This window comes from Carettochelys insculpta, chromosome 28, assembly GCF_033958435.1.
Source record: "Carettochelys insculpta isolate YL-2023 chromosome 28, ASM3395843v1, whole genome shotgun sequence".
NCBI lineage: Eukaryota > Metazoa > Chordata > Testudines > Carettochelyidae > Carettochelys > Carettochelys insculpta.
Window position 1 is genome coordinate 15453112 of NC_134164.1, and position 19663 is coordinate 15472774.

The 19663-nt window shown below is 58.0% G+C and overlaps 1 protein-coding gene across 4 annotated transcripts in view; it reads left to right on the forward strand.

The window, feature by feature from the left end:
* The first annotated feature begins 16624 nt into the window (after nt 1-16624).
* The window catches only part of GJC1 (gap junction protein gamma 1), a 37402-nt gene continuing 34363 nt past the window's right edge, over nt 16625-19663 (forward strand). The window contains exon 1 of one of the 4 annotated variants that reach the window (XM_074978840.1): nt 16625-16746. The gene's annotated coding sequence lies outside the window, so the exon portion shown is untranslated. Of the gene's footprint in view, nt 16747-18593; nt 18706-19663 lie in introns of those variants that run through there. The other 3 variants (XM_074978839.1, XM_074978841.1, XM_074978843.1) reach the window with 3 other exon arrangements.

The window sequence follows — 19663 nt, forward strand, 5'->3', positions numbered from 1 at the left end:
AGCTTGAAAGGGGTCCCGTCGATTCCCGTTACAGGCAGGTGGGAACTGAGCATCATCCGGCCCGGTGCCACCACCCTGGGTCGGGCCAGCGTCACGTCACCGCCTGTGTCCCAGAACCCCATTGCCTTTCTGCCATCCACCTCGAGGGGTGTGAGACACTCGCTCCGCAGAGGCAGCGCCGCCCCCACTCTGTAAACAGCCCTGTGCATTTGGCCCCCCTGAGGAGCTGGTCTGTGGGGCCAGCTCGGCCCAAGCCAAGGACACACTGTCGGCACCACCCGCCTTGGCTGCCAGCCCCTCTGGCTTCTGGGACCCCACCCAGTTGACTCCATGACCCCCCGGCCTGCTCAACCTGTCTGGGAGCCTGGGGCACTGGGCTGCTCTATGCCCCTTTCGCCCACAGCGATAACAGCCTGGGTCTTGTTGTGTCCCTCGGGCCGGCTGCTCTGTCCAGGCTCTGTTTGGCTCTCTGGGGGGGGGGCGGCCGGCCCCTCTTTCCTGGGCTCGCCCAAGAGGTGGTCCCCTCTGTCGTACAGCCGGGAACTGGTGTCTCTCAGATTCCCGGTCTCTCCAGGACTCCCTCTCCCTCCGGGACTCCCTGTCCCTCCGGGACTCCCTCTCTTTCTGGGGCTCCCTTTCAAACATGGCCTGGCTGTTTGTGAAGTTGTCCGCCATCTTCCCTGCATTGTGTAGATCCCTGAGCGTCCGGTCCTCGAGCCACACCCTCAGGTCAGGTGAGCACATCTCGTAGAATCGCTCCAGGACCGCCAGCTCGACCAGGTCCTCTACGGACTGGACTCCCATCCCGAACGCCCACTTCCGGTAGTATTGCCTCAGGTGGGAGGCCACATCTACATAGGTTTCCTCTGACTTCTTCTGCGCCTCCTGGAACTTCTTGTACATCTCTGGAGTCAGCCCAAACTTATGCAGCAGGGCCTGTTTGACCCGTTCATAGTCCCCAGGCTGCAGCCCCTCCAGCTGGCTGAGCACCACTGCGGCCTTCTGGTCCAGCAAGGGGGAGAGGTATTGGAGCCATTTGGCTGGAGGAACCTCGTGCAACTCACAGGCTCACTCAAAGGCGGTAAGGAACTCGTCCATGTCCCCTGGGTCCTGACACTGGGCCAGCACACGCATCTCCAAGTGACTGGCCACCCCGAGCCATCTGGCCCTCTCCCCGCTTACCGCAGCTGGGGCCTCTTGGCGTCTCGCCTCCTCCATGGCCCGCTCGTGCTCCTGCTCTCGCTCTCTCTCCTCCCGCTGTCTCTTGTAGCTGGCGCTCGTGCTCACACTCTCTCTGGTTCCTGACGCTCACGTTCTCTCTCCCATTCTTGGGCTTCCAGTTCCTTTAATTGCACCTCGCGCTCCAGCCGTCGCAGCTCTGCAGCGGGGGACTCTGCCCGCGATGGACCACCGCTAGCTGAGCGCGACCTGGTGGGCACCGTGTCTGTCTGACAGCGTCAAGACCCCGCTCCTGTTGGAGAATGCGAAATGCTTCCTGAGGGTGACCAGCGACTTCCTGCCAGGACAGGCTCTGGCCCCGTGGATCGGTCAGTCTCTTCCAGCTGGGCAATCAGCTGGGCCTTGGTCGCCTTCCCCACGGTCAGGCCCCTCTCTCTGCACAGCCCCGCTAGCTCTGCCTTCAGGAGTCAGGTATAATCCATCTCCCCGCTGTCTCCCGGGGTATCAACTCACCGGCAGAAGCTGCAGCACCACAAGGCTCCCAAGAATCGCTCTGTTCCACCTCTGGCTCTTGTGAGGCTCCTTCCTTCTACTGTGCTCAGTCAGTCGCTGCTGGGAGCCCACCCACGGGTGGAGTGCATCCCACTCCTGACACCAGTGTGATGGGGTTCAGGGGTCCCCAAGCTCTGCACCCCGTCTGCAGGCAGGAGTGACTCTTGCTCAGCAGGAGAACAGGAAGTTTATTAAGTGACAGAGGCCCAGCTCAGCACAGAGGTGTCAGTACAGCTAGCAAAGAGTCATTCCAAGACATCCTGGGGAGAGGAGCCCGAGGGGTGCCCCTCTGGGGTGCAGCTCCCCCCTCGCCAGGCTGGCTGCCTTCCAACTCCCTCTCCCCCCAGCATCTAACTGTCGCCTCCGATTCAAACCCTGCTCGGCTCCTCCCTGCTCTGTGTTCAGGGCAGAGGTGTTACCTGCCAGCCTAGGGTACAGCCCCAGGGTCATCCTTAGCCCTGGGAGCTGCTCTGCCCGTCACACACACATCCAGCCTGAGTCTCACACGCCCCCCCTCCATCACAGAGCCCCAGCGTGCTGGGCAGTGGTCGTGTGGAACTAGACTCTGCGTGCCGTGGGTCGCCCCCACCAGTGTTTGATTTAAAAGCGGAGCTATAAACTGACCCTGACTCTGACCCTGACCCACGTGGCGGCTGAGCAGCTGGTAAAAGGTATCTGCAGAGGGAATTGTGGCAGGCAGGTGTTTTGCCAGTGGTGCTGCAGGGAGCAGCGCCCAGCCCAGTGCTCCTTAGCGAACTGGAGCCGAGCCAGGGACCCTCCCTGGGCAGGGCTGCAGACGGCACCACGGGGGCAGGGGGAGCCAGGCCCGTCCCTGGTCCTTGCAGGACTTGGGTGCTGCATGAGCAGGCCATGTGGGGCTGTGGGTTTGCAACCCTCCTTCCAGCCGGGCTGGAGATGAGACCAGCCCTTGTGGGCCACGGGGTCTAAGAGGAGGCACAAGGCCTGAGCTCGGCCCTGCCAAGCCTCACACAGCAGGTCCAACGGGCGCACCCCAGCTCAGCCAAGAGGCAGCGTGGGGGGATTGCACTGGGGCCCGTCCGCGCACCAGTCCCTGCAGCTGGCACACGCCGGGCTGGGCCGTCATGCCCCTCTGCAGCTGGACCCTGCAGCAGCCTCCGGAGCTGCTGAGCAGCCAGGCCCTGCCTTGCTGGGACACGCTGGGCACTGGCAGGCCTGACCCAGGGCCCCGCACTTCCTGGGGGAGGAGAGTCTGCCCTAGTGGATCTGGGAGCCAGGCATCTTCCCTGGCTTGTCTGGCCCATTTCCCCCTCTCCAGTTCTACCCCCAGCCCACCCAGAGGAGCCGAGCTCATGCCCCAGGGAACAGCCGCTATGCCCTGGGTCCAGGCACCCGGCGGCATGTGCAGCTCAGCAGGCCGGGCGAGAGGCAGGCTGTGTCGGGCACAGCTGTGAGAAACTTGAGGGGCTGCACCAGGGGAGCACAGCTGGGGGGGCAGCCCCTCTGCAGACCCCGGTGGAGAATCGGGGGGCCGCACCCCGAGCCCCAGTTACCTTTGCAAAGAGCTCCTTGCTGCAGGCTCATGTCACGCCAGTGTTCTGGGCAGAGGCTCTGGTCCATGCTGCTCTCAGGTCCCCCCCAGCGCTGCCTGAGGAGCTCCGAGAGCCCTGCAAAGCCGGTCAGTGTCCATGCCCCTGGGGGAAACTGAGGCAGGGCGGTGGTGTGCTCAGGGTCACTCAGCAGGCCAGTGCCGGGAATAATCCCCAGGTCTCCCGATGGCCAGGTCTGTGCGCCACCCACTGGGCGACGCTGCCTCTCGAGACCTCATTCGAGCACCCGTGGCCGTAATATCTGCACCCCCGTCTCCGTGGTCTCCGGGCCGATGTCTCCTGCTCCGCTGTGTTCTCTGGGCGAGCGAGGAGCAAAGCTGTGAGTGGGGCCGGCCGGGGGGCGGTTCTGACCGAGGGGGAGCCTGACACGTTTCCCTCCCCCATGCCCTTTGCTGCTGTTCCCACCAGGCTGGGCCGGGATGGATGTTTACAGAGGGACCTGGGGGGCCAGCTGCAGCTGCCAACGTCCTGTCCCGCCCCGGCTGCCGGGAGCATGAGTGGAAAATGCGAACTGACTCCCAGCCCCTCCCTGGAGAGCAGAGCTGGAGCTGGGCCCAGCCCGGCCAAGCCCAGGCCATGGGAGGTAAACAGCCTTTCCTAGCTGGGCTCCCAGGGTGCATCCGCGGGGGCGGGAGTGAGCGAGGCTTCCTCTGGCTGCAGCCCAGAGCCACGCCTGCCCTCGGGCGGGCCGAGCAGGGCCGGGGCAGGAGCCCCTCCGGATGAGCCCTGCAGCCTGTGCCTGGCACGTCCCCCCTTCCCCACCCACACCTGTCGCTCGTTTCCTGCACCAATGCCTGGCTGCTTCCCTCGCGCCGGGAGCTCCTGGGGGGGCGGATGCCCCTGCCCATGGTCATCGGACTGTACGGGGCCGGATGCCTGGGCGACAGGCTGGACCAGGTGCTGTCCTGGGCTGGCAGATTGGCCCCACTCACTGTCCCCATCACAGTAACCCGGGGGAGCCCCTGCACTGGGCCCCGGAGCCTGCAGGGCGAGCAGCGTCCCTGTGAGCTGAGCGCTTGGGAGACTCAGGAGCTGCCAGCTGACTGGCAGAGCCCCACAACCGGCAGCCTGGTTCTCTGGGTGGTGCACATCTGCACCGGCCTGGCTGCACACAGCAGCATTTATCCCGCCTGGGGTGGACGCAATTAAAGGGAGCCCTGGGAGCAAGCGGCCCTGGGTAAAACGGGAGCCGCGCTCGCCCAGGCCGCCTCCGGCTGTCGCTGCTGCTGCTGCAGCTGCAGCACCGCGGGCAGGTCGGGGCGGGCGCTCTCGAGGCAGCCGCCTGGGCCCGTCTCAGCAGAGCGAGCTGCTCCCCCTCCCCCGCAGCGCCCCACAAATCGAGCTGGCCTGACAGCTGCTCTTGCACCCGGGGCAGGAGGCCCCACGTGCCTCCCCAGTGACGGGCCCCGGAGCCTGTCGTGCAGGCGTGAAGGGGGATTCCTTGGCCGTCTGCCCCAGGATCACCCTGAGCCCTGCTCCGTCCACGCCCCCAGGGTGCCCAGGCTTGTCCCTGTAACATCGCCCCTGAGGCCTGGGCAGGAGCCGGTCTGCAGGGAGAGCACTTGTGCCGGTTCCCTTGTGTAGCACCCAGAGGCACTGAGACCTCACCTGGGCTGAGTGAAGTCTCTGCTCTACAGCCGCAGCTGAGAGCCAGGTGGCCTTTAGCTCGTGGGATAGAGTGCAGGGCTCTAGACGTGGTGCCCGTAGGTTCTATTCCTGGGGCCGGCAACCCAGGTCTGTTGGCATTACACTTGCTTAGGCTGATCAGCCTGTGGTGCACTGAGGCCCAGGCAGTGGCTTGCTGGGGGAGTTGTGTCAGTGCTTTCAGAGCAGCGCAAACCAGTCTGCCACCTGCCCGCGAGGCCTTTGTGGAGCAGCTGGCTGGGCAGCAGGGCAGAGTGGCAAGTCTCTGGTTGTGGGGATGGGTCTGGCAGCTGCTGGGCAGCCCTGCATGCAATGGGTGGTTGGGTCAATGAGTGCATTCCTAGGGGGCAGGGCCTTCCCACCCTGACTCCACTGCTGCTGCCATAAGGGCATGGAGCCATCACCCAGTGTGGCATAGGCTGAGTTGGGATTGTGTCAGTATTTACTAGGTGCAGAAAGAGGCCCTGCCCCAGGCCAGGGCCCCCCTGAGCTGAGTGCTGCATGGGCAGAGGGAGAAATGGCCCCAGCCCTGCAGAGCTCCAACAGCCTGGGAAAACGGGAGCATCTTTGGCCTTGGGTGGGAAACTGAGGCACAGCCTCCCTTGCCCACAGTCCCATACGCTGCGGGGAACTGAGCCCAGCTGCCCCATGCGCCAGGCTAGAGCCCTGAGCCCTGGCCAGCCTCCCTCCAACTGCACCTCACTTTGCACAGCCCGAATGGAGCCTGTCTGCACTGCCTGCCCTCTGCCCGGGGAGTGTCCTTGGGGTGCTAGCGGGAGGAGGTGCTGGGCCCCTTGCATTTATCCCACCAGCCCTTAGCCTAGGGCTGTGCCTCTCTCCCAGGGGCCCTGCAGCTGGGGGCAGGCAGATCCCACCCTTGCTGCTCCCCACCAGGCGAGATTCTCTCCCTGCTCCTGTCCCCCAACCCCTTCCAGTGCAGCCCTGGGACGGGAAGCCCCAGCTTGGCAAGTCCAGTGTCGGGGAGCAGCCGTATACCAATGGGAGGAGCGTGTCCCAGCCCCCGCCTGCTCACCCCAACTGACCTGGACTGGGTGCCTGCCTCCAGCCTGGCCTCTGAGCTCTTAGGCTGCACGTTGAGCCTCTGCCTGGGCTGCTCTGTGGCTCGGAGCAGAGCCAGACAGTGAGACGCCGCCCCGGGGGCTGCCGGCTTCATTAAGTGCTCGGTTGACACTCTCCCCAGGGGCTGCAGATGGGCAAAAGCAGGCCGGGCAGAGGCCACGGAGCACCCTGTCTGTGGGGCAGGATGGAGCTGCTGAGCCGCTCCGGGCTGGGTGGGCCATGGCTGCTTGCTCAGCGCAGGCACCCAGTGCTCGGCTCCTGCTGCACCCGAGTGGCAGCGGGTCGGCAGCACCTGGGACCCTAGAGCTGCCCCCACACAACACATCCGGCCTGGGCCTCGCGGCTCTGGTGCCTTTCCTGGAGAGCAGCGAACGACCCCTCCCTGTGGCTGGCAGGTTCCAGACAGGGAGACAAGCCCAGAGCAGGATAAGACTGGGGCAGCATCAGGGCTTTGCCCTGGGTCCAGGCAGGAGGGGCGGCTGCAGAGCCATTCGGACGGCTGCTTTCAAAGGGGCTGATGGGCACTAGCCATCCCCAGCCCTCGGGATTCAGGGGTCTGACCCCCCATGGGGGGCCTGCCTCTGGCTCTCCGAGGCCCAGGGAGGCTGCACCAGCCCAAACGAGTGACTGGAAGCAGCATTAATGAGCCTTTCTGTGATCACACCCAGGGTGCCTCTGCCAACGCAGGCCCCCGCGGTGCCATCCCTCTGGGCCACGCTAGGAGGGCGCTGCAGAGCCGGGGCTGCCAGGGGCTGGGAGTTTGCACCTGGCCCGGACACCCTGCCCTGGTGGCGGGGGGGCGCTGTGAGCCCCCAGTGCTGAGCCTGGCAAAGGGAGGAGCGAGGCTTCGGCGTTAGGGAGCCTCAGTCTGAGCCGCGGCACGGGGAGGCGAGGCGAGCCCAGGGCAGAGCCGCCCTTTGGCCAGGAGAACCCGGGCTAACGAGGGCCGAGGTGCCGCTGTATCCCACGGCTGCAGGCTGCCTCGCTCTCTGCTGACAGCCGCCCTCGGAGCAGGACAGGGAGCTCGCAGGCCCTCCCGCGTCCCTGGAGCGCGCCCGCCGAGGCGCTGACGTTAACAGGAGCCCAGAGCCGTGCGCGCCTCCCCCAGTGGGGAGCGAAGTCACCTCGGTGCTAGGCAGAGCTCTGGATTTGTACCGACTCTGCTACGCCTGCCCCAGCCGTGCCCTGGGGACCTGGCCCTGCAGACGTCTGACGCTGTTCTGAGCGCCCTTTGAGTGGCTACTCTCCTGCTCTCCGAACTTCCAGCTGCCCAGGCGGAAAGCAGCTGGGACGGCAGGTGACACCCCCCAGCAGCCCAGGTCCAGGGACCACCTGCCATGGCCAGCAAAGCGGTCGGTGAAGCTCAGGTGGGTTTGCTGCCAGCGGCCTCGGCCATGGTGAACGCCAGCACCCGGCAGCTGCCCGGCCTTCCCTCTGTGGAGACCAGCCTGGCCAGGGTGGGCTACCCGTCGCCGGGCTGCAGGCTGGCCACCAGATGGGCTGCTCAGGGCGCCGGTGAAGCCCAGTCCAGAGCGAGCCCGGCACGGAGTCTGCTCGTGTTCGGCCAGCCCCGGGCTCTGCAGATGTCCCCTGGCGTTTGGGCTGACACCTCGTCACCCTGGCTGTGCGCTGGGGCTTCCCCAGGGCTCTGCTACCGCCTCTTCACCTCCAGCATGAGGGAGCCCTGCTGTCCCCCAGAGGTGAAGTGCTCAGGGTCACCAGTGAGTCTCCTCCTGTCCCTCCCACCGCCTGGTCTCTGCTCAGCCCAGGGCAGCTGAAAGCGCTGGGGCCAGGCCCCTGCAGGCCCCCGACCCATCCACGTTATCCCAGGGCAGGAGCGTGGCAAAGGGCTCTGGCCCCTGGGCAAAGCGTGCCTGGCCACATCGCCGTCCCCAGACAGTAGCAGGGTGGGGACAGAGCCCACGGGGCAGGGAGTCGCCCCAGGGGAGTGGGAGGGGTGGAGGGGAGCGGCGCTCACCAGGGAGCTGGGGGAAGCGCCCCAGGTGATGTGTCGGCTGCTGGGAGCTGGATGCGGGCAAGGGAGAGGCAACTCCAGGGCTGGCACCTCGCCAGGGACTGGGACCATTTTACCCCAGCCCACCCCAAGGCCACATGCCAGAGCAGGCAGGGGACCGTTCCCGGCGGAGGCAGAGCGCCCCTCCCACGGGAGCGTGGGCCGGTCTCTGGCGATGGTGCCTGCCCCACAGCGCAGGGTGGGAGCCTCACAGCCTGCAGCTCCTGGCTGGCGCAGGGCAGTGACTGCGCTGGCTGGGTCAGCACCAGGCTGCCCCGAGAGGGGAAGGGCCCCGGGTGCCGTAACCAGGTGCTTCCAGCTGGGACAGGGAGCTGACCTGGGGTCAGCCCACAAGGAAAGCTGGTCCTGGTCCTGGCCCTGGGCCGCTGCCAGGAGTAAAGGCAGGTTCTGCTGGCCCTGCGGCATCAGGCAAGGGCCTCGGCCGCCTCTGCCGGGCAACAATGAGCCAGTGGGGGGACAGAGTGAGCAGGGTGGGGCCTTGGAGAAGGGGTGTGACCATGGGCAGGGGGTGTGGCCTCAGACAAAGGGCGTGGCCTCAGGGAAGGGGTGGGGCCTTGGGTGTGGCTCAGAAATGGGTGTGGTCTCAGGAAGGGGAGTGGCCCCAGGGAAGCGGGTTTGTTCAGGGGAAGGCTGGAGCTGGGCTGAGGGAAGGCCCACGGGGGGGTGCAGGAAGCAGGAGGCCGTCCCAGCACCTCGGCCCTTGGACGGCCCGGCACTGGCCGCGGGAGGAGAACTGAGGCTCCCCGAGCCCAGGCAGAGGCCCTTTGCCAGCGCTGGGAGCCTGGCACACTGTGCCACCCCGCTCCACACAGGCACCTCTGCCAGGGCCCACGTGGCCGCCCTCCCCACAGGGCCAGCGCCTCAGGCCGTGGCTGTGGGACGGGGCAGGCGCCACGCAGGGGCCCCACCCAGCAAGACGAGACAAGACAAGGCACGGCCTTGAGGGGCTGAGGGTGCTAGCCCTCCAGCACCCATTGCTCGGCGACAAGCCTCCTTGCGGCCTCCCTGGAAGCCTCCCCTGGCCAGCAGCAAGGCCCGGGCCCCTGGCTTGTCTCTGCCACCCCAGGCTCCCACTCAGCCGTGTTGGCAGCCCCCCCAGCCTGTGCCAGGCTCTGCCCGCCAGCCAGTGGCCCCCCACAGCAGGAGAGCCGTCGGCAGGTGGGCGCAGCCCATGGAGCACAGGCGCGGGCTGGGCGTTCTCCCGCTGGCCGGGGGCAGCCACTGCCGGCGAGAGAAGAGACGAGTGGGGCACAGCTGGAGCACACGTCTGTCCTGCTCCCTCGCCCGGCTGCACCGCGAACCCAGCAGCTAAAACTGGAGCCGGCTGCCCCGGCAAGGCAGCGCCTCGGCCGAGCTCGGGCCTGTGCCGCAGGCCCCGCCAGCGCTGCAGAGCAGGACACGCGGAGGCCACCAAGACACCGGCAAGTTCTGCCGCCGCCGAGCCGTAGGCCCTGCAGTCCTTTCCGGGCCAGCTCTCCGCCAGGCCCAGGCGCGCCCGGAGGGACGCAGTCCAACCCCGCTCCCTCCCGGTGCTTTGTTGTGTGTGACAGTTGGCTCCCAGGGCCACATCGTCCACCGGGCATGTCCACGGCAGACCCCACGTCCCGGCCTGGCTGCAGCCAGGGAGGCAGCACTGGCGGCAGCCGGAGGGGAGCACAGCTATATACAGACATCCTGGAAAGGGCAGCCAAGGCAGAGTGCTGGGAAGTGCCGGTTCAGTCCGCGTCATGGCAACACCGTGCTTTCCCAGGCGCGAAGCCTCCCAGGGCACCAGCCTCACGCCCTGGGTCCAGAGCCCCCGGTAATCTGCCTGGGCCACTCCCTGCCTCGGGAGGCTGGTGGCAGTCTCAAGGGAGAAGAGCATGGTCTGGAGCCAGGCCAGAGATCCTGGGGCAGTGTAACCTACTGGTTACAGCAGGGTCAAAGGTGCCGCGTGCTTGAGTTCTCTTGCTGGCTCTGGGACATCTGGAGGGCACATGGGCCATTACTGAGGCCTGGGCTACACGAGCACAGCTAGAACAACACAGCTCCTGGGTCAAGAACTGTCTAATAGATGGGGCTCAAACTGTCCTTGTAACTAGGACGTAATCACTGAATCTGTTCCAGGGGGGTGGGTCCCACAAATCTCAGTCCTAGGGGCTGTGCCAGCGCTTCTCAGCCAGCGACCCAGGGCACTGGGGAGCCACGGGCAGGTCTCAGGGTGCTGCCCAGCACTGCACTTGAGGGGGCTCAGCTCAGAAAGCTGAAGCCCCACTGCATGAGGAGAAGCCTCAGTTTTCCAACCAGTCACTTACCTGCTTATAGTAGCTCCACCTAGGTTGTATTTCCCTAGTTTGTGTATGAGACATCATGCAAGACAGTGTCAAAAGCCTTACTAGAGTCTGTATCTAGCACATCTTCCACTTTCCACCATCCCCACGGTATCTTACCCTGGAGAAGAAGCTGTCACGCTGGATTGATATGGTCTGGGGTTTGACACATTCATGCTGCCTGTTCATTATCACCTTGTTATCTTCAGGTGTTTGTAAATGGTTGCTTATTTGCTGCATTATCTTTCCAAATACTGAAGTTAAGCTGATTTGTCTGTAATTCCCCGGCTTGTCCTTGTTCCCTTTATGTAGATGGGCACTCGCTGTGTCCTCTTCCACCTTCAAGAACATCTGCCTTCTCTGACTTTCTGAAAAGAATCACTAATGTTCCTGGTATCCCCCAGTCAGCTCCCGGAGTATTACAGGGTGCATTTCCTCAGGCCCTAGTGACTTCAAGAGTAATTTTTAACTTGTTCTTTCCCTGTTTTAGCCTCTGTTCCTACTTCCTTTGCACTATGTGAAATGCCCAATCACATCTAACCTTTCTGGTGAAAACTGAAAGAAAAAAGCCATTTAGCACTTAAGCTGTTTCCATATTTTCTGTTTCTGCCTCCCCACATCCTCCCCACTTAGTACTGGGCCTTCTCAGGAAGGAGACATCGAATGTTCAACGACAAAGGGGGGGATTACAGAGGAGAGGGTCGTGATGCTGAAAAGTAGCTTATACTGGGTCACAAATTAAATTCCCCCCTCCCCAACAAGCTGATGCCAGGGCAGGAGGAGCTGGTATCATCACACAGGGGGGCCTTGACGGCAGTGTCACATGTAAGATGGGAGAGGGGCGGCCTGCTCCCCTCAGCGCTGGGCGGGTCTCAGCTGGTGTACTGTGTGTGTGTCACTTCAGGCAAGATGTGGACAAACTGGAGCAAGTCCAGAGGAGCGCAGCAAGAACGCTAAAAGGGTTTGAATTCCCGACCTCCACAGAAAGGTAGAAAATGCTCAGCCCCGAGAATGGGGGCGGGGAGGCACGCGGGTAGCAGGAAGAGCTCCTGAGACAGCCGAACACCTATCGACATCTCACCGCAGGGGTCTGTAACAGACGTCAAATACATTAAGGGCTGTTCTAAAGTGTTCCCTGTCCTCACTGGGAGCAGGACAGGGAGTAACTGGCTTCATCAGTAGCAAAGGAGATTTAGGTTAGATATCAGGGAAACCGTTCTGGACATAAGGGTAGGTAAGCCCAGGAACAGGCTGTTACCCAGAGCAGAGTGGTCCCTCAGTGGGTGCAGGGCCTGGGGCAGACATCTCTTCCAGGACCAACCAGTCACTTCCAGAGCTGACTGCTCCGGCCAATCACGCTGGCCCACCGCGCCCTGCAAAGCCCAGGGCCCTGAGTGCGCACTCCTCTTTGCCCTGCCTTAAGGCAGTATCTAAGTCAGGGCAGGCTGCAAAAGAGAGAGCGGATGCTCCAAAACTGAGGGTTAACACTGAAGATAAATTCACTGACCAGTCACATCCCGCCTCTGATTCCTCACACTGGCTACCAAGAAGCTGAAAAAAGACTCACAGCCCCCTGCATATCAGTCCAGTTCTCTGGCTCCCCACTAGCACACAGGTCCAGTAAAGTAAGGAGTTATTTAAAACGCTCACTATACAAAATGTTCTGCTGAACTCAAAGGACCAGCCACTTTACCACGTCAGCATCAGTTAGGCTCTTACCCAAAATACCACATGGCCAGCCAATCCTTTAGTGGCTACAAATACTAGTTTATTATAAAGAAAAAAGAAGCAGAAGGTTGTTCAATGGTAAAGCAATCAGATGCAGAGATGTCAAAGTCCGTGTGTCAGGTTCTTAGCGGTGCTGGTGAATTTGCTGTCATGGAAGTCCCTGTGGAACATGGCCCAGCTTGGCTGGATCCCTCAGCCTTTTCTTCAGACTTTTAGTTATAGAAAATTTGCTCTAGAGGTAAGACGCAGGAATGGAGACGAGGAAGCTGCCTTTTAGAGGTGTTCATCATGCAGCTTGTGTGTCCTTTATCCCAAACACAAGTTGCCCAGCAGGTGGCATGGAAAAGCCTGGAGTTCTCTGTCCATAGGCATAGCACATGCCATGTTGATTCCAAAGGCGTGTACCCCAGTTCTTCCTCTCGGTGGGTTTATTGTCCAGCTGGGGACAAGTGAGGCAGTGCTGATGCCAGCCTGTCTGGGTGTGACACAAGCACAGCTCTGAAATACAGTTGTACCATACACCCCCCTAACTCACAGCCCAGAGGTGATCCAAACGCAGAAACAAGATTATCAGACTTAGCAGCTTAGAATCTCAGCAAACTGAGTGATTGGGCAGCAAAATGGCAAATGAAATTTAATGTGGGTAAGTGTAAGGTAATGCATGTTGGAAAAAATAACCCAAATTACACGTACTACATGATGGGGTCAAATTTAGCTACGACAGATCAGGAAAGGGATCTTGGAGTTATAGTGGATAGTTCTCTGAAGACATCCACGCAGTGTGCAGCGGCAGTTAGTAAGGCAAATAGGATGTTAGGAATTATTAAAAAAGGGATCGATAATAAGACAAAAGATATCATACTTCCCCTATATAAAACTATGGTACGCCCACATCTCGAGTACTGCGTGCAGATGTGGTCTCCTCACCTCAAAAAAGATATATTGGCATTAGAAAAGGTTCAGAAAAGGGCGACTAAGATGATTAGGGGCTTGGAAAGGGTCCCATATGGGGAGAGGCTAGAGAGACTGGGACTTTTCAGTTTGGAAAAGAGGCGATTGAGGGGCGATATGATAGAGGTATATAAAATCATGAATGGTGTGGAGAAAGTGAATATAGAAAAATTATTTACCTTTTCCCATAATACAAGAACTAGGGGACACCAAATGAAATTGATGGGTAGTGGGTTCAAAACTAATAAAAGGAAATTTTTCTTCACACAGCGCACAGTCAACCTGTGGAACTCCTTGCCCGAGGCGGCTGTGAAGGCCAGGACTCTATTAGGGTTTAAAAAAGAGCTTGATAAATTTTTGCAGGTCAGGTCCATAAATGGCTGTTAGCCAGGGATAAAGTATGGTGCCCTAGCCTTCATAACAAGGGCAGGAGATGGATGGCAGGAGATAAATCACTTGTCTTCTGTTCTCCTTCTCTGGGGCGCCTGGCATTGGCCACCGTCGGCAGATGGGATGCTGGGCTTGATGGACCTTTGGTCTGACCCAGTATGGCCATTCTTATGTTCTTATGTTCTTATGAATGTGGTCACAGATACCTCATGAGGCACATCTGACCAGATTCCTTCCAACTTCATAATATCGGTATCACTACCTGTGTAAATAGTCTCCCATCCTCCACAGGGCATCACACAGACTTCCAAAGAAAGTACATCTGTCACCCATCTTTGGGTGACACGTACACCTGTCCAAGACGGTCTTAGTTTACTTGGTCCAGTGCAGGGACTGGACTTGATGAGCTCTCGATGTTCTTTCCAGCCCAACATTTCTGTGATTTTGTCTTTCAGTGTTACAGCTGAGAAACGAACCCAAGAATCCAGCCACCCAAAGCCCTAATTTGAAAGCAAGAGGTGATATTGAGCCCCAATTAAATCAAGAGAAGTTTTGTCATTGGCTTCAAAGGGGCCAGGAATTCACCAAGAGAATACTGCATCTTTTTATAATGAAACAAACTAATTAAAACACCATATTATTTATTTGAGGAAAAAATTCCTGGCTAAGAGAAATCTTTATTTATAGATCTGAAGACAGAACCTCAGTTGATGTAAACGGTGATAACTCTACTGAACTCAATGGACCTTTGAAAACGTACATCTCTGCAGAATCAGCTCACTCCCTGCATGTTAAAATACAGCAAAGAATCCTAGTTAAGAGCTGAATGGAGAACATGGAATGTGGATTCTATTCCCAACTCAGATACTGACTCTGTGTGAGATGTTATGCCTCAGTTTTCTTATCCGTGAAGTGGGATTAATGCTACTTTGCTAGCTTTGTAAAGTGCTTTAAGATCCTTGGATCTTTTCTCGGGGCATATATTTTAATTTTAGAAATTGACTGTCTATTTAAATAAGATAGTTTGTTTTAAAAATCACCTTGACACTATTTTGAAATGAATGATTTTGACTTTATGAATGAGACTTGTATCTCATATTGATGTAATAAACATCTGGAAAAAAAAAAACTTACCAGTATCACTGCAGTGTTCTAGCAAAATTCTAACTTAGGCACTACATCCTGTCTTCTTACGCTATGCCTGCAATTTCAATTGGATACAGAATTCTTCTGCATTTCCCACCTTAAAGTGTAGCATTCTCTGCTAAAAAGCTGCTCTCGAACTCTGCAGAAACTCTGCTGTTTCTGTGCTGACTTACTTTATGAAAGGACTACAGTATAAATAAGGTACTAGTCCTGTCTTCTTCTTCTTCTTCTTCTTGCTGTTTCATATTTAGTGTCCAAACGACTGCCTAAGCAGAAAGATGCAGTTTAGTCCCAGGATATTAGAGAGCCATGGTGGGTAAGATGACATATTTTATCTGATCAATTTTTGTTGGTGTGAGAGAGATGAGTTCTGCATGTCTTGAAAACTTGTGTCTGTCACTAACAGAAGCTGGCTCAGTAAAATATATTACGATCTCCCACCCTGTCTCTCTGCTAAGTGGAGAGAAGCTAGTATAGAATAATTACTTTTTAAAATGTTTTATACAGTGCTTTTGTTGTAAGAAAAAAATGAGGAGCTGCTGCTCAGCTGACTCCCCACCAGCCAAGGTGCCACAAGTGCGGCACAAGGACAGCACTGGCTTTATATCTGTGGAGAGGGGGACAACTGGTAGAATATTGTCTATCATCCACTTTAGAAATGTGACTCTGGCTGTGAGTTTGTTTGTTCGAGAACTGCTAACAGTGAGAACTAGGACCCCACATTTGGTAGGCAGCTTTCCCTTGTTACAACTTAAAGCAAGGCCTGGGTTTGGTTGTGCCAGGACAACGGGATGTGCCTGGAGTCTGACTGTTTCCCATTCAACGGAAAGGGAGGGGTCTGATAGGGGGACAGTTATGCTCCCCAAGGGACGGGGGCAATTATACCGCAGAGGGACCGCAAGAGGGTGGCCGCACCAGTAAGAGAGCGGCCAGCTGAGGCCTCAGGACACAGGAAAGTGGCTCCCCTACCCCAAAGCCTCAGTCCAAACCATCCTCCTCCCTGGTCCTTGGCCCCAGCACTGAACTCAGGAGTGGGGGAAGCTCCAGCACCCAACAGCTGTGCCATTGTGCCCCACCCCCAGGAGGCAGCTGCCAGCCAGGGTTGGGCAGCACAGTCCCCGCTGCCACACCACCTCCCGCTGGAGGAGGCGCCGGCAGAGCAACACAGGCCAGGACCCCTGGGGAGCAGCCACCAGCTGGGACCAGGGAGCACAGGTCTGGCTGTACTGACTCCCTCAGACCCTACCTGTTAGCTGCCCTGAGCCCCTCCCCCCGCCTGACTCCTGCAAGCCCTCACCTGGGCCCCCCACACCTCCCAGTCCCCTGCCCACACAACCTGTACACACCACCCTGCCATGCCCCGGGCCCCCACCAGCCCTGAGCAGCAGCGGTACAGCTGCTAGCTTGTAATAAATTGCTTTCACCAGAAGATCTCGGGTACCAGCGTTTGCGCAGAAGCAAAGGAGAAGGGATATCCGGAAATAGAGGGCGTCCAGATTCCCAGCGGGACCCAGCTCTATGTAAATCGCTTAGGGGTCTGCAAATGAGAAGGTTGAGACCCCCAGGTTTAGAAGGCTGAAAGAGCCAAGTCCGTTGCGCCGTGTGCTGTAAGTGCGGGTGCTCAGAGGACTCCTGAGGCGCTTGGCGGCTGGGGAATACCTGTGCCGAGGTTGGCCAAACCACGGGATGAAATTAGCCGAGAGAAACGCCTTGCAAAGCGTAGCCGGCTTCAGGAAAGCCACGTGCAATGTGGCGGGAGATTACAAACATGTAGATGACACCATGTGCAAAAGCAGGTATCAGGCACGCTGTGTGCAACGACTCTCAGGTGTGCATCTGGCACCGCGCGTGCAAACACCCGACCGTGCATCTGCACTACGCGTGCAAACACCCAGCACTTCGTGTGCAACTGGCACCGCGCGTGCAAACCGCTGCGGCCGGCGGGCTCGGAGTCCGCGCGCCCGGAGCTGCGCATGCGCCGCGCTGCCCTCCCCGGCGGGGGGCGGCCCCGAGCCTGCCGCGCTACGACCCGGCCCCGGCCCTGGCCCCGGCCCCGGCCGGCTGAGGGAGCGATGGGGGCAGGGGCGGGTCCCGATCCCCGGGTCCGGCCTGGCCCCGCCCCGCCGGAGCGCCCGCCAGCCCGGTGAGCGACGGGGGGCAGGGGGGCTGGTGGGGGCGGCGGGCGGGGGGCAGGGGGGCTGGTGGGGGAGAGGCGGGCGGGGGGCAGGGGGGCAGGTGGGGGCGGCTGGCGGGGACAGGGGGGCAGGTGGGGGGGAGGCGGGCGCGGGGCAGGGGGGCTGGTGGGGGGGAGGCGGGCGGGGGGCAGGGGGGCAGGTGGGGGGGAGGCGGGCGCGGGGCTGGTGGGGGCAGCTGGCTGGGGCAGGGGGGCAGGTGGGGGGGAGGCGGGCGGGAGGCAGGGGGGCTGGTGGGGGCAGCTGGCTGGGGCAGGGGGGCAGGGGGGGGAGGCGGGCGCGGGGCAGGGGGGCTGGTGGGGGCAGCTGGCTGGGGCAGGGGGGCAGGTGGGGGGGAGGCGGGCGCGGGGCAGGGGGGCAGGTGGGGGGGGCGGCCGGCGGGGGCGGCCGGCGGGCAGTGAGGACGGGCATCCAGTGCATGTCTGAGTCTCGGGGTGGTTCACCAATTGCTCAGCAAAGCCAGTGCCGGGCACACGCAGACAGCAGCTGCCTGCCCGCGCCATGAATTACTCATAGGTGGGTTTGCAGGGGGTAAACAGGAGATATTCCTGCCTAGGGACCCCCGGTGGGCGAGTACCAGCCCTGTAGTTCTGGGATGGAGATTGTGGCAGCTGATAGACCAGGGTCAAACCCTGTAGGGCCAGTAAATACCCTGCTGATCACATGGATGTGATTCCTGCAGGGCGCTGGCTCTGGCCAGGGAGAGGGTGTGAAGAGGGGGAGGGAAAAGGGGGACCTTCTTGTCTCTTATAAATATGTAGAGTTTGGAAAGCAGCCCCACCCCGGCACCGTTCACAGCGCTCATGGATCATTTATTACGAACCGCTGTACGCAAAGGGGGTTATGGATAAAGTGTGGGGCTGCGCACAGAATCTTCAGATGGAGGGAAGCTGGTAAGTAACAAATTTGGAGGAAGGTTCTGATGCAGGAGAGAGCCAAGCTGGAGTTAGTGTCCAGAGTGAGCCTGGCAGAAGTCAAGAGGGGAAACTCTTAGGATGGAGCAAGCCATCTAGCTAGCAGCACAGTTTTTCCTCGTGGGGGCTCCCCATGATTCTATGGAGTTGGCAATGAGTTTCTTCTGCTAGGAACCTGTTGGTCCTGTTGCTTTCACACACTAGCTTTGGTGAGACCAGGTGAAGAAGTGAGGGCAAGTTTGGCTTGGATTCTGTTTTGTTGTGTTCAAGGTAATAAAGCTATGTTTATAATTTAAATTGTAATTTTAAATTGGTAGCACAGGTTTTTGTGTGTAAAGAAACCTATCAATCAACCCACACTTGTGCTTTTGGGTGAGGGTTGAAGTTGTTGGGATGTGGTGGTGTTAGCAGGTTGGTCAGTGTTTGGTGGTAGATCAGCATTGTTTTTTTCAACAGCTTTGTATCACTGTCTCTATCATGGTTGCAGTTTGCTTCCCAGTGGTTATATTTGCACACATGGGGTCTGAGATACCTGCTATTGTAATTAGAGGGGAGTGAAAAGATTAATAAAATTTTATTGTCTAAACTACTCTGCTGAAATAATTGTCTGGGAAAGGCTAGAGCTAGAAAGAGACTGGAGTGTCCTTTTCCCATCATTACTGATAATTGTTATAAAGATTTTCAGACTCCAGTATGAGAGGAAAACCCATAGTATCCCCCTGGAATTCAATCTGTCTGTACAGATTGAATAAGGGGAGGAGGCAGGGGGCTGTGCTAGGACATTCTCAAATAGTAACAGTGGAAAATGACTTTCATGTGTTTCAGCCTCTTCTGGCAGTATTTTGTCAATAGCACTTGCATGTTCACTCTAGTTGAAGTAGATGCTCAGAGATGATTATTTCTTCAGGTTCAACAATACAATTTTGAGAACCTTGTCCTCTTGACGTCTCCTTGCATTGAATTTAATGGTTTTTGCACTAGGAACCAGTGAGCCATGTGAGTAAATTTTAGCCGTATTTCTGTGCTGCTTCTGTCTTACCCTTTCCAGTCCACTTTTCTTACTTTTGAATGTGCTGGAATTTGAACAAAAGCTTGTTGTGATCACAGAGGTGAAAAGAAAGCATTAACAACATAACAGTAAATATAGTGAATTCAGCCATGTAAAATCATTCTGATAAAACATTCTCTTTTGTAGCAATGTTAAAAAGCAGCCTTAAATTTACTATTTTGAATTTAGTCTTCATAATTTTTATTTAAAAGGAAGATTTTGAAGTAATCTTAGCTGATGAGTGTGGGCCGAGTATATAGTGCTGTAGTTTTTCTTGTCTGAAAACATCCCAAAGTGCACCAAAGAAATTAGCTGTTGTTGATGTAATTTGATCATTTGAACTGTCAATAACTTGAAGTTTATTTTATCAAATTAATTCTCTGGACTATTAATAAATAACTACTAAAATGTACAAAAATAGAAAGTTTCAGGGAATAACCTGTACTAGATTTAGGAGGAGATTTTCAAAGGCAGACAAGGCACCTAACTTAGTGAAAATCAATAGGAATGAAGAGCCAACTGTAATTTGAAAATCTTTCCTTTGGATTTTAAATGTGAAAAATGCTTGCTTAGCGAGCAGAGAGAGAGAGAGATTCTTGTTGCATGGAAAACCTAAGCAGCTGACGCACATTAAGACAAAATGGATTCCCGAGCCAAAAAGTGTAGGAGAAACTTCTAGTTGAGAGACTACAACTGAGAAGGTCTTTTGTTAACACAGGCATTCTTTACTGAGCACCAAGACTAAATCTTTCCAAGTTCAGAACTTGCAATGTTTTTAATGATCTGTCTTTGCAGATTTATGTGACAGTGTTAAATGTTTGATGTCGCTCTTCCATAAATGCCATCTGGTTTTGTGGGTGGGAGGGTGGGCAGGCAAGCAAAGCTATAGTTTTATATATGAAAAAG